Here is a 13,296-nt window from a genome sequence, read left to right as displayed (position 1 = left end):
ACAGGAAGAATTCTACAAATTTGTGCATTAAAATGAAGAATGTTTACAGAAAATACTGCTGCAACTTACCTCGAGCAAGAAGTAATAATTCTTATAAGAAAATCGCACCCCCAGAATATTAGTGTCGTAACTCAAAAAAGTTGATTTTACAGGAGAGGCAAAAAACAGTTTTTACATTGAAATAATACTTAATATTTTTGTTTCTATTTAAAACCATAACTTTATTTAAACACATGTATTAGTACTTTGTTGAAAATAGCTTGAGAAAATAAATGCGTATTTGTATATTACAAATTACATATTCACGATGATTTTTACTTGCCTTGTGAGTTGCGACAGTTTTATTCGTACAGAGAAACATATTTTTCTTTGTAATTAAATGACACAATCTTCAAAGTAATTCTCTAATCGTTGTAGAATTTCACTGATTTAGTTTTCATTCTGTAGATTTCAACCTCTCATAGAAGCTGTGGTATTGTTTAGGTATTACTTTGTTTTTACACAATGTTAACAAGTCTGTCTTCTTGCTGTGAGATATACCAAGATCTCCATCTTTGTAAGCAAGTCGTAGTTGAGGTTGAGACTTTGTTGTGTCGCGCCGATCACGTCTAACTCGAATAAGTTTGTATTTTTGATCATCATATTCAGTTTTGTACGTGATACAATTTTTTGCTACCTTCTCGACTCTCAGAATTTTAACGTCTTGCCAATGTACCAAATTTCTCAAAAGTAAATCCCCACATTAAGCGGGTTTGCATATCCAGGCTCCTAACTATGAAAATATTTACGATCACTCTAACCCCAATCATTTCACAGATTCAACCTGTTGTATATAAGTTATTAGGACGTAAAATTGAATATAATTTATACGAAAAAGACTTTTATGCATTGCAAGACCTGTAACTGCCAAATATTCACCACAAACTTATAGTCGTATCGACATAAACAAAAAGAAGTGTGGAGCAGGAAACTACTTTACCCAAAAGTCAAAAGAGATCGACTGAAGACATACGAACTGGTCGAGCGGTTTGGGTCACTAGTCTATCAATTAGAAGTTTATGTGTTCAAACCCTGAAGGGAGTATTCGTCTTTTTTTTTGTTTTTTTAAAGTGTGTTCCTATTTTTGTCAGAGGACTGAGAACATTTCTTTAAATAAATCTTTGGCAACTACTTTTCTCTCAAATTCTATTAGAAGAGAACATTATATGAATTGCAAATCTAAAATCCACAGCTGAGAACAAACTATTATGTTCAATATTTCATTATTATCCTTTGATTTGTAATGAAAAACTAATTATAAGCATTGACGATTTCAGAAGATTCTTCCCCGGTAATGGTCAATATATGAATGAGAGAAAACTGATAAAACATTATTAGTTCACTTTGAGCATGATCGAAGATAACTTATGGCCACGAAGGGGGAAATTTATGTTGACAGAGTCTCAAATTCTCCCACAGGTCATGCCCTGAAATCATCAGTTTGAAAGGTTTCCTTAAATAGAATATTACATTTATTTCTCGTTCTACGGAATTATAATACGATAAGCATAAAGATTTATAGAACTAATGAAGTAAATATTCTTGTGTAAGTTATCGATTTCTAATCAGATTAAAACTCGAATATTCGTTTGCATCGCACTTTAAAGTAAATCCTCTCTCTATATAATTCTTACTGGAAAGTATGTTTAACTCCAATTACTTAATCAATATTTTTAATAATATATTTTTATTGTAATACTTTTACTATTCAATGTTGTATACACTTCATTTCCCAAAGCAAAACCTCGTAAATGTATAGTGGACTAGTGAATATTATCAAGGCTAAATCAATAAATGAATTCAATGTGGTCTCTATTCGAAGTTCCATTTAATCGAATCCGATAGAAATACAAAGAGAAACTTCGAAAACAGGTAAAAGAAAAATGTTACCTTGGTGGGACTGGAGCTAACCTTTAAGAGTTCCTTTCAATTTACAGACAAATGCCTTAGGCACTTTGTTTCTTTTCTTTAAGTTAACTGATTCACCGAACGTATCTGAGTAACTTGTCTATTTTCTACTCGGTTATATACGTTTTACAATCATTTCCGTTAATCTTGAACGACAGGAACACGAATACGACACCATCTAAGAGAATTAAAATTCCAAACCCCCCTACCGGGAATCGAACCCGGGACCCCATACACCTTAGGCACACGTGGTAGCCACTAGACCTGCGGGGAAAGCAAGTGAAAGGCATTTTGTAGTATCTGAAATTTGCACCTATTTCATCCTGCTGTAATAATTTTTACCGTATTCGTTACTTTGAGGAATGATATATGTTAGTCATATAGGTTTTATTACATATTCGTTCATAAATATTATATAAATTATCAGAATTATTCATGATCTTCCATGGAAATTCACTGGTGCATGCGCAGTACAAACAGAAGAATGCAGTGTATTGATATTAGTCAGAATGCAAATTTCTAACAGGCTATAAGAATTCCTTAATGGAAAGTAGTGGTTCCCAAACCTGGGGACGCGCAGCTTCCTCCTCAGTAAGCATGAAGTGGGAGTCAGGGGGCGAAAGCTACTGACAGAAATGAATTGTGAAATAAATTATTATTATTATTATTATTATTATTATTATTATTATTATTATTATTATTAGTCATACCGCTAAATAAATTTCTTCACTGCTTTCTCATCACAGCCCAAAACTCAAGCGATCTGAATGAGGGTTTGTTCCACTTTTACTCGACTATAATTTCTCCTCGCAGACTAACAGATAGTTCTCTACAGCCTTTAGAGCTAGGCATTTTCACAACTTGTAGAAACTTGCATTGTGATTCGTAATAGCAATGACAGTAAAGTGGATCTTTCTGTTTCTACTGTGCATCATCAGCATCATTATATCAGAAGTATTCCGCCATTACCAGCGGGTTACTTACCGCAGCTGAGAAGCTGCCATGCTCCACAATCTTTTGTTAACCTCTCCATCTTCACATGCGATTTTTCTGTTTTGATATCGCCAATAGCCTAATTATGTTTCTATATAGTCTAATTCGTCCCTCCCTCTCTTTCCTGCCACCATACCCTCTAGCACATCCCTCATGATACAGTTCCTTCTTAACCAATATTCCAAACAGTTTCTCTTCCACTTCTTAATAATATTTTTCTCCTTCCAATTCCGAACCTCTCATTAGTCTTCCTCTCGACCCAGCTATTTCTCTCCATTCTTCCCCACGCACATATTTCGAAAGCCTCCAATTGTTTCTCATCATTTCTGCGTAATGTCCATGTTTCTGTCCTAAAATACAGTAAAATACAGTACACGAAGCATTTTATGAGTCTTGTTTTTTCAACTCTAAGGCCCTACAAAATAGTATTTTCTTCATCCTAAAGGCTTCATTCGCCATTTCTATCCTTGTTTTTATTTCACGTTCGCATGTCATATCACTAATAATACTACTCAGACATCAAAAATTAGTCACATGTTTTTTTTCTCTCCTACTTCTATATTTGACACCGATCGCTTCGTTTCAATCACCGTGGATGTTGTTTTTTTTAACATTTATTTTCATTCCATATTCTTCAGAAGCCTTTCTCAAGTTTTCTACATCTTATTAATTTTCTTTTTAGATTCTGCAACAACAATCATATCAACCCCAAACCGTATACACCTCATCATTCTATCTCCTACCGAAATTCAATCTTCATTATGAAAACTCATTTTTGCTATCTCTTCTACATAGCTATTAAATAATGTCGGCGAAATATATAATATCTGTTGAAGTCACCTTTCAATTACACTGTCTGTCTACTGTGCATGCGCCAGTGAATTTCCATGGAAGGTCATGAATAATTCTGATAATTTATATAATATTTATGAACGAATATGTAATAGAACCTATATGAATAACATATATCATTCCTCAAAGTAACGAATACGATAAACATTATTACAGCAGAATGAAATAGGTGTAAATTTCAGATACTACAAAATGCCTTTCACTTGCTTTCCCCGCTGGTCTAGTGGCTACGACGTGTGCCTAAGGTGTATGGGGCCCCGAGTTCGATTCCCGGTGGGGGAGTTTGGAATTTTAATTCTCTTAGATGGTGTATTCGTGTTCCTGTCGTTCAAGATTAACGGAAATGATTGTAAAACGTATATAACCGAGTAGAAAATAGAGACAAGTTACTCAGATACGTTCGGTGAATCAGTTAACTTAAAGAAAAGAAACAAAGTGCCTAAGGCATTTGTCTGTAAATTGTAAGGAACTCTTAAAGGTTAGCTCCAGCCCCACCAAGGTAATATTTTTCTTTTACCTGTTTTCGAAGTTTCTCTTTGTATTTCTATCGGATTCGATTAAATGGAACTTCGAGTAGAGACCACATTGAATTCATTTATTGACTAAGCCTGAAATTTTGATAAAGGTATGGCTATGATTTCTTCTTCTTCTTCTTCTTCTTCTTATTATTATTATTATTATTATTATTTTTGTTATTGTTATTATTTAAAGTACGAAGTTTCAAATGAGGGGATGCAGTATTTACATAAACAAAATGATAATTTATTTGATAATATTCACTAGTCCACTATACATTTGCGAGGTTTTGCTTTGGGAAATGAAGTGTATACAACATTGAATAGTAAAAGTATTACAATAAAAATATATTATTAAAAATATTGATTAAGTAATTGGAGTTAAACATACTTTCCAGTAAGAATTATATAGAGAGAGGATTTACTTTAAAGTGCGATGCAAACGAATATTCGAGTTTTAATCTGATTAGAAATCGATAACTTACACAAGAATATTTACTTCATTAGCTCTATAAATCTTTATGCTTATCGTATTATAATTCCGTAGAACGAGAAATAAATGTAAATTTCTATTTGTTAAGGAAACCTTTCAAACTGATGATTCCAGGGCATGACCTGTGGGAGAATTTGAGACTCTGTCAACATAAATTTCCCCCTTCGTGGCCATAAGTTATCTTCGATCATGCTCAAAGTGGACTAATAATGTTTTATCAGTTTTCTCTCATTCATATATTGACCATTACCGGGGAAGAATCTTCTGAAATCGTCAATGCTTATAATTAGTTTTTCATTACAAATCAAAGGATAATAATGAAATATTGAACATAATATTTTGTTCTCAGCTGTGGATTTTAGATTTGCAATTCATATAATGTTCCCTTCTAATAGAATTTGAGAGAAAAGTAGTTGCCAAAGATTTATTTAAAGAAATGTTCTCAGTCCTCTGATGAAAATAGGAACACACACTGAAAAAGACAAAAAAAAAAAAACAAAAAAAAAACAACGAATACTCCCTTTTTGGTTGGAACACATAAACTTCTAATTGATAGACTAGTGACCCAAACCGCTCGACCAGTTCGTATGTCTTCAGTCGATCTCTTTTGACTTTTGGGTAAAGTAGTTTCCTGCTCCACACTTCTTTTTGTTTATGTCGATACGACTATAAGTTTGTGGTGAATATTTGGCAGTTACAGGTCTTGCAATGCATAAAAGTCTTTTTCGTATAAATTATATTCAATTTTACGTCCTAATAACTTATATACGACAGGTTGAATCTGTGAAATGATTGGGGTTAGAGTGATCGTAAATGTTTTCATAGTTAGGAGCCTGAATACGAACCCGCTCAACGTGGGGATTTACTTTTGAGAAGTTTGGTACTTTCTCACCATCTTCATTCACAGAGAAATTGTTACGAATTTGAGACGATAGGTCTTTAAGGTCATTAAAGTCTTCTATATCCATTTCTTTGACCAAGTATGGGGTTCCACTCTTCTACTTAACTTGATTACAGAAACCCCTTGACTAGGAACGTATATTGGACCACTTCTAAGAACTCTCTTCTTCTGCTTTTCTATACAAGAATGCATGCTATCCCCTTCATTCTGTGTGCGGCCTGTAGTGAGGGATTTGTGAGTGATTGAAGGAATATCAAGTGTATCAACAGCGAACAGAAACATGGATGCCAAATGCCTATTTTTATTTTGTCCAATACAATTATCACTGTAAAATATTATGTCCTGTCCACTATTTAGCTTTAAGAAGCTGTACAAACAACTACCAATCTCATTTGCCCCTCTTTTTCCAAGAGTTTCATTTCACACGTAACAAAATCAATTTTTGTGTTTAGTACAGTAAATAGTGATGTTATAAACTGATAATTTCCTTGCATAAGAGAAATGTGACACGTCCCTTCATGGCGTTGGTAGTACTGATTGAAGATCAAAAGAATACACTGCAGCTCTGTAATTAGAAGAAGTATCCTTAACTTTCATCTCCCGTGATAGTTCTTTGTTTCTTTGGTGTTGAGCATGCTTCTTCCAGGTCTGCTGTTCTTTCTTCTTCGGGAATATTTTTCCAAGATTCACAAATATTACATTGATCTCTCTTCGGTTTGTAAAAGCTAAGATTAAATTCTGTGTTGAAAATTGTTTCGTAAACGTGCTTTTTGGCGAAAGGTTTACCTTCTCTTATACATTTCTCTTTATACAGTCTATACATTTCTGAAATAGATAAGTTACCTTCCAGATATTCCCTTTGTGTCTGATTTCTCAAGTAATGAGATTCTATTTTCGGAAAGGAATTGATATGTTCTCAAATATCATACTTTACACTGTCGTCTACTCTGTAATGTTTCCCATGTTTTCCTCTTAGGTCCCCTTTCAGAATATCAAATTTCACTTTCTTCTTCTGAGCGGTATACACATATCTTTCACTAATACCCAAAGTATTAATAAACATTGTTTTGCACACTCGTATCTTGGTATTATTGTCTGTCTTTAAATAGTAAGCAAAATTTGATTATCTGTAACTGCCTTCTTTCTTTTTTTGATAAGGAGGGCGAACCTCAGTCATGCTGTTAATTAGAAATTCACACTATCTGTTTATATCACCGATTTTCCAGAAAGCACTATGAATTGAGATCCGAACATTTTCGTTAACCTTGTTATTACACCTGAGACGACATCTGTCACTACAAGGCAATTTTACTTTACGTTCTTTAACGTTTTTTCCAGTTTGTGTGACGTACCTTAGTCCCATGTTTCTCTTTCTTTTTCTTACGTTCACTTTCCACTCGCTAACATTTTCTGCCTCTTTCTCGTACGCTGTTTCTCAATTTGAGTAACACTAGCTTCAGAGTTGATATTCCCATCTTCTTTGCTTGTTCCTGGTTCTGCAACAACTTCTATATTGTTCTCCTTTCTGTTCACACTTTAATCAGTCATCTTTTTGATTTCGAAATTACTTGATTGCTTGCTGGATACATTACCTGGAGATACATTGATTGTATCATAATTGTCTGGAACTGGCTCTAAGCGTGCGTATGTTCTTGTCTTCTCATTTTCTTCTTGTAAGCTACACTCTAAAGAGTCCTCAGGGTTAGGTTTCCAGGTCTTATCAACATCACTATCATCACAATCACTGCCTAGAGGTGTTAATGCTGATGAAAGCTGAAAGAAAGGAAGAACGACTGCTAAGTGTCACTATAGATGCTACGTTGTAAGACTGGAAAGTGTTTCTTCCAGGCGCACATTTCGATTTCTATCTAAAAGGACTGTCCCCACGAAGATTAAATGTTCTTTTAACACAATCTACCCAACAGTTGAGAAATATGGTGATTGATGCATATTATAAGACATTCCGTAAGAACAACAAAAAAAGCAATTGAAAGAAACACTATACCAGGATAATTCACTAACGAAAGTGAAAATGAGAACAGGAACTAGATATAAATTTTGGCTCTAGATCATATCCCATACATGGCAAATCCTCATTTTATCTAAAATGACCAAATACCCCAAAAATTAACAAATTTTAAGATGAGGTAAAATTATGCTCTCAGAAGATTGCTAGCTTTAGAAATAAAGCCTTCATCTATAATATACATTAACAGCTGTACAAGCTCACAAGCGAACTGTGTAACAATTGGAACAGGAATAGTACTTGCAGAGTCTCTGACTCGATTAGGATGTACGGCGCTCAGTGGTAGAGCGCTTACCTCTGGTTCAAAGTGTTGCAGTTCGATCCCTACGTAAGTTCGTGGTGGACGACATCGTGTTCGTGAGTTTTCTCGGGGTTCTCTTGTTTCCTCCCACTTTCTCATTCCATCATTTCTTTAATCATCATTCACTTGTAATTTCATCCGTCTCCATTAGCACTTTGCTTTCATAACCATGCGATGTTAAACTAAAGATTTCATTTCATTTCTGTCTCAATTGTTCCAGTTTCTTTGTAAATTTGCACAAATGTTAGTGCAGATTATAGGTGGAGTCGCCATTCGTAAAGCTAGCAATCGTCTGAGGAGAGTACTCTTACTTCACCCTAAAATGGACAAAACTCATCACACGTCAAAACAGTCAGAATGCCCTAACAACATCAGAGTTGTTAGTTACATGGAAACTATAATCATTTCTCCACGTATGACACCTATATCAAGTTGCGTTGAATATTCAGTGTTTTAGCAGAAGAATTCTTACCTCTTCTTCCATTGATACATTTTCGTCATCATCTGCAGTACGTTTTGCCTTTAATGCTCATGATAATATTCTCGTTGCTCTTGTATCATAAGGAACACGACTCGTCTTGCAGCCTCCTTTACCAAAGGACTACAGAAAGTTTATGAGACAAGATTACTCCTGCAGTTTGTTATAGAGAATGTTTTGCTTCTAGTGAGTAAAGTAAGAAGGTGTTTCACCCCTAAAGCGTTGTTATAACAATTATCGGCCTATTTGATGTAATAATAATAAAATAACACAAAACGAAAGCCGATCTCTTTTCGGAAGGAAAATGTTTTACGACAGTATTATTCTGGAATTGTAATCTGAAACTTGTAGTTAGAGATAAAGAATTGTATTTTTTTGCCAACTGTCGCCGATCATTTGAAAGTGAATATGAAAGAAACATGAAATAAAATAAAAAGACGCGCGTCATTTTGTTATAAAACTACATGGCGAGCGGATTTTTATCTGATCCCTGATCTTCGAATATACAGGGTTACAAGAGCACTCTGATTAGCCAAATTAAAAAGACACCAAGGATTTATCCCTCTACAAGTGACGTTTTTTTCATCGCTTCCGTGGTCAAGTCAGAAGAGCACGTGCCTAATAATCAAAAAGTTGCTGGTTCGCGCTCACCCCCGGGCGCAGACTTTTTTAAAAAACTTTTTTTTAAGCGTTTCTGAGACTCACCTTTAAATTACGCATAAAGATGATTTAACATATTTTGGGGGAGTAATTTTCGCTTACGGTATGGGGAAGAACATACCTAAAATATGCTAGATAAGTTCCCCAGGTACATGTTAGGCATGTGCCTAGAGGTGGACATAGATTGTGACTATCACTTGCCATCGATGTGATTTTTCTCTCATAGGTATATAAGGTACATACTGGGCATATTCCCATGTACCTGAAGGGAACATAATAGGCATATGCCTGCTATGTAATTGTGCTGTTAGGCAGGCACGTAGCCAGGATTTCGTGAAGGGGGGGGGGGGTCCGTGACATGAAATACTGTGGTCAACACACCAGGGGCTCGATCATTCTAAACTATTTTAGTGGAACATTTAGCCAGGATTTCTTAACGGGGGGGAGGGGAAGGGGGACGTGACATGACACACTGAAGGCCCAATCAATCTAAACTACTTTACTATTAACATATATTTGTTTGTTAGGACAATAAAATGAGGATATGTTGGTAAGTATTTTAATAACAAACTACGAAGAAATCTCGAGTAAAATAATAATAAAAAAAGTATTGAAAATTATTTTACAATATTTACGTTCTTTCTCTGTTTATTCAAATAAAACAATTTTTCTTTCATTACGACCTCAACACATATTCACTATTATAAAAAGTACACTCATGTCCAAAATGGTTGTCGCATATCTATGACTGTCTTCCTGTAAGAATACACCCTCCATTCCAAAAGAAACCGAACGTTTTAAAAAAACAAAAAAGCAATGTACATTTTGGAACAAGTCATTTTTATTAATCGATGTATTCCCCTTCTGCATCGATACACATATTTGCACGCTCCAACAAGTTGTCAAATTACTTCTCCATGTCCTTTATTGGAATGGTCTTTAGGACGGCGGTCGTCGCCTTCTCAATGGCATCAATCGATGCGTGCCACTTTCCTTTCATCGCCAAATGCAATTTCGGGAACAGATAGAAATCGCACGGAGCGAGATCTGGTGAATAGGGCGGATGATGCAACCGAATAATGTGATTTTTGACCAAAAATTCAGTTACAAGTCGCGAACGATGTGATGGTGCATTATCGTCCAAAAGAGTCCAACTGCCGATTTCGCGATATTCGGGCCGAATACGACGAATTCTTGCCAGCAAACGCTTCATGACGCCCAAGTAAAACTCTCCAGTGACTGTCTGGCCGGGCTGAACAAATTCTTTGTGAATAATTCCTTTTGAATCGTAAAAACAAATCAGCATCACCTTAACTTTTGACTTCACCAAGCGACTTTTTTTTTTTTGGGTGTTCCTTCATCCGGCGCCCTCCATTCAGCACTTTGCCGCTTTGTTTCGGGCTCATATTCAAAATACCACGTCTCGTCACCAGTTACAATCGATTTCAAGAAGTTTCGATCCTGCCGAGCACTTTTAACGATGTCTTTGCAATGCGCAATTCGATCAATTTTTGGTCTTCGGTGAGTTTGTGTGGTACAAACCGCGAATTAACCTTCTTAAGGCCCAAAACTTCGGTCAAAATGCGGTATGCGGTTGTTTGAGGAATGCCTAATTCCATTTCAATAACTTTCACCGACGATTTTTTTGTTATGTTTGATGAATTCACGCACTTTTTCGATGTTTTCTTTCGATAATCCGGTTCTGGGACGGCCTGATCTTTCGTCATCATCCAGTGTCTCTCTACCCGATTTGAATCGCCTGAACCACTCGTAAACTTGCGTACGGGATAGACACTCATCACCATATGCAGTTTGTAGCATTTGGTGCGTTTCACTAAAAGTTTTACCCAGTTTAACACAAAACTCAATTGCAGCTCGTTGTTTGAAACTCATTTTCCGACCGATGTACACAACACACTGACAGTTGAAACGCAATAACTTTGTTGCCGTGCATCCAAATGTCATGACATTTATACCAGTTGTCAACGAGGGACTACGCCATCTACCGGTAAAATATTACAACAGATGGCACTAGTGGTACTATTTGTTTTTAAAAGTTCGGTTTCTTTTGGAATGGAGGGTGTATAATTTGATAATGATTTTGCAGGGTACTTTTAATACTGATACTATGTGTATAATTGGGAAATGTATAGACCCTATTTGTGGAATATCTCATAGGAAAAGAATTATAAAAACGAAAATTAGAGTGAGTAAAACGAAATGTTGCTAAATGGACAAGAAAGTTTTATTTTTGTTTTATTGTTCTTATTTACTGCTCTTTTGACAAAATTTGCCACTTGCATGTCTTTGCCGATTATACACATACTAACATTGTAAGAAATACCGGGCGAATTCGTTATCAAATTATACTCCTACAACAACATATTTATAGACAGGCGACAATAATTTTGGACATGAATGTACAAACTCAATACTATCTTGTAAAATATTTTACAATATCTGCGTTCCTTTCTCTGTTGAATCAAATGTTGACAGAACTTTCTTTTCACATAAATTTTTGTTTTTATTATTCCTTCAACTACTGTCTCTTCCAAATGACAGGTTAAAAGAGTAGTAGAAAATTGTTTTTGAAATAATATGCAGTGTGCGAATTAGATAATATATATTGGTGGGGATAAAATTAGGCCAACAGGACGTAAAGTCTGAAGGTGCAATACTTCAATATGAGACAATAATGTCTTACTGCCCCCCCCCCCACACACACACAGATACACATAAATATGACATCTTTAATAAGTAAGAGATTTATTTATCCAATAGATCTACTGACAATAACTATGTAAGTATATATTGTCAGACATGCACACACCACACCTAATCTTTCTGAACGTGTTTAAATGTACTCACTCTTGTGCCCGTAGTTCTCTAAGGTTCATTTACTTAATAATTTGGCCCGAGCGATAGCCATGATCACAAGCATATGTTAATTTTTCTACTCATATTGCAATCTTCCATTTTGCTTTATTACACACAGCTTGAAAAAAAAAAAAAAAAAAAAAAAAAAAACTACTTCAGTATTATGAAAACCACTAAAATTATCAGTTAAACCGGACTTACTTTAAACAAAAATCTAGGTATTAACCTATCATAAAAGAAAAGGATTGTTGTTGGTCCCGATTTCTGGCATCAAAGTCAAATCGAAGGCCAAATATTTGAAAAATCTCAATTCAAATTTCGAGCTTGCGTTTCTACTCCTCGCTAAAGCTGCGCTTTTCATTTTTTTTTTTTTTTTTTTTTTTTTAATATCCATTCCGTGATAGCTCAAGAAGTCAACACTTACAATTACTTTACTGTTAGGTTACAGATGAGTTGATTCACTATGTGTTACGATATTCAAATAAAGTAAAACATTACATTGAAGTTTTCCAGACAACATTATTGGCGTGGACAGCAAACTGTACAGAGAAAAGAAAGATGGAAAAATGAAGGGTTAACTTTAAAAAGTCCGCTCCAGTTGAAGTACTTATACAGACACAGACAATGACGTGGAGAACCAGTCGTATTAGCAAATGCTGAAACAAATCTTCAATTATGCGCTTACTCACCCTCACATGTCTGCTCATTAGGGGCGCATCCCCAGCGTGTATGTTAACATATAGCTACGAGAGAATATATCTCAGATTTTGAGTACAGTTTCAAAAGTGCATTTCCGTAAACTATAAAAAGGCAGTGATTATTATGCTAATTACCACAAATTAAACGCAACTTTTGAGTTGCATACACACAAACTACTAGAGAATGAGGACCATATGCTAACAAAGAATATACTGGAAAATGAAAAAAAAAAAAAAAATGAAATAAAAATAAGATGACAATCGATACAAATGTAGAGAATGAATATGACATGTCCGAACTTCGCTAAGTATGGTGGAAGAAGCTATTTGTTTACTTCTTCTTGGCCAAGCGCTAAGAGTAGGGTCTACTTATAAATCCATATGTGACTTTGTTATGCGCAATTAGTACATTCAAATTCACGAACGACGATGAATTGAAGGGTACGAGGATACGGTTGCAAGTAACAACTGTAGTCATAATAATATAGTTCAACTAAGCAACGGTGAAAATAGTGGGGAAATTAGAAATGACGACCAAAAGTGAATAGTTTACAT

The sequence above is a fragment of the Thermobia domestica genome, chromosome 12 (assembly GCF_964235325.1).
Source record: "Thermobia domestica chromosome 12, izTheDome1.hap1.1, whole genome shotgun sequence".
NCBI lineage: Eukaryota > Metazoa > Arthropoda > Insecta > Zygentoma > Lepismatidae > Thermobia > Thermobia domestica.
The sequence above is the reverse complement of the archived record's forward strand: the minus strand, read 5'-3'. Positions refer to the sequence as shown.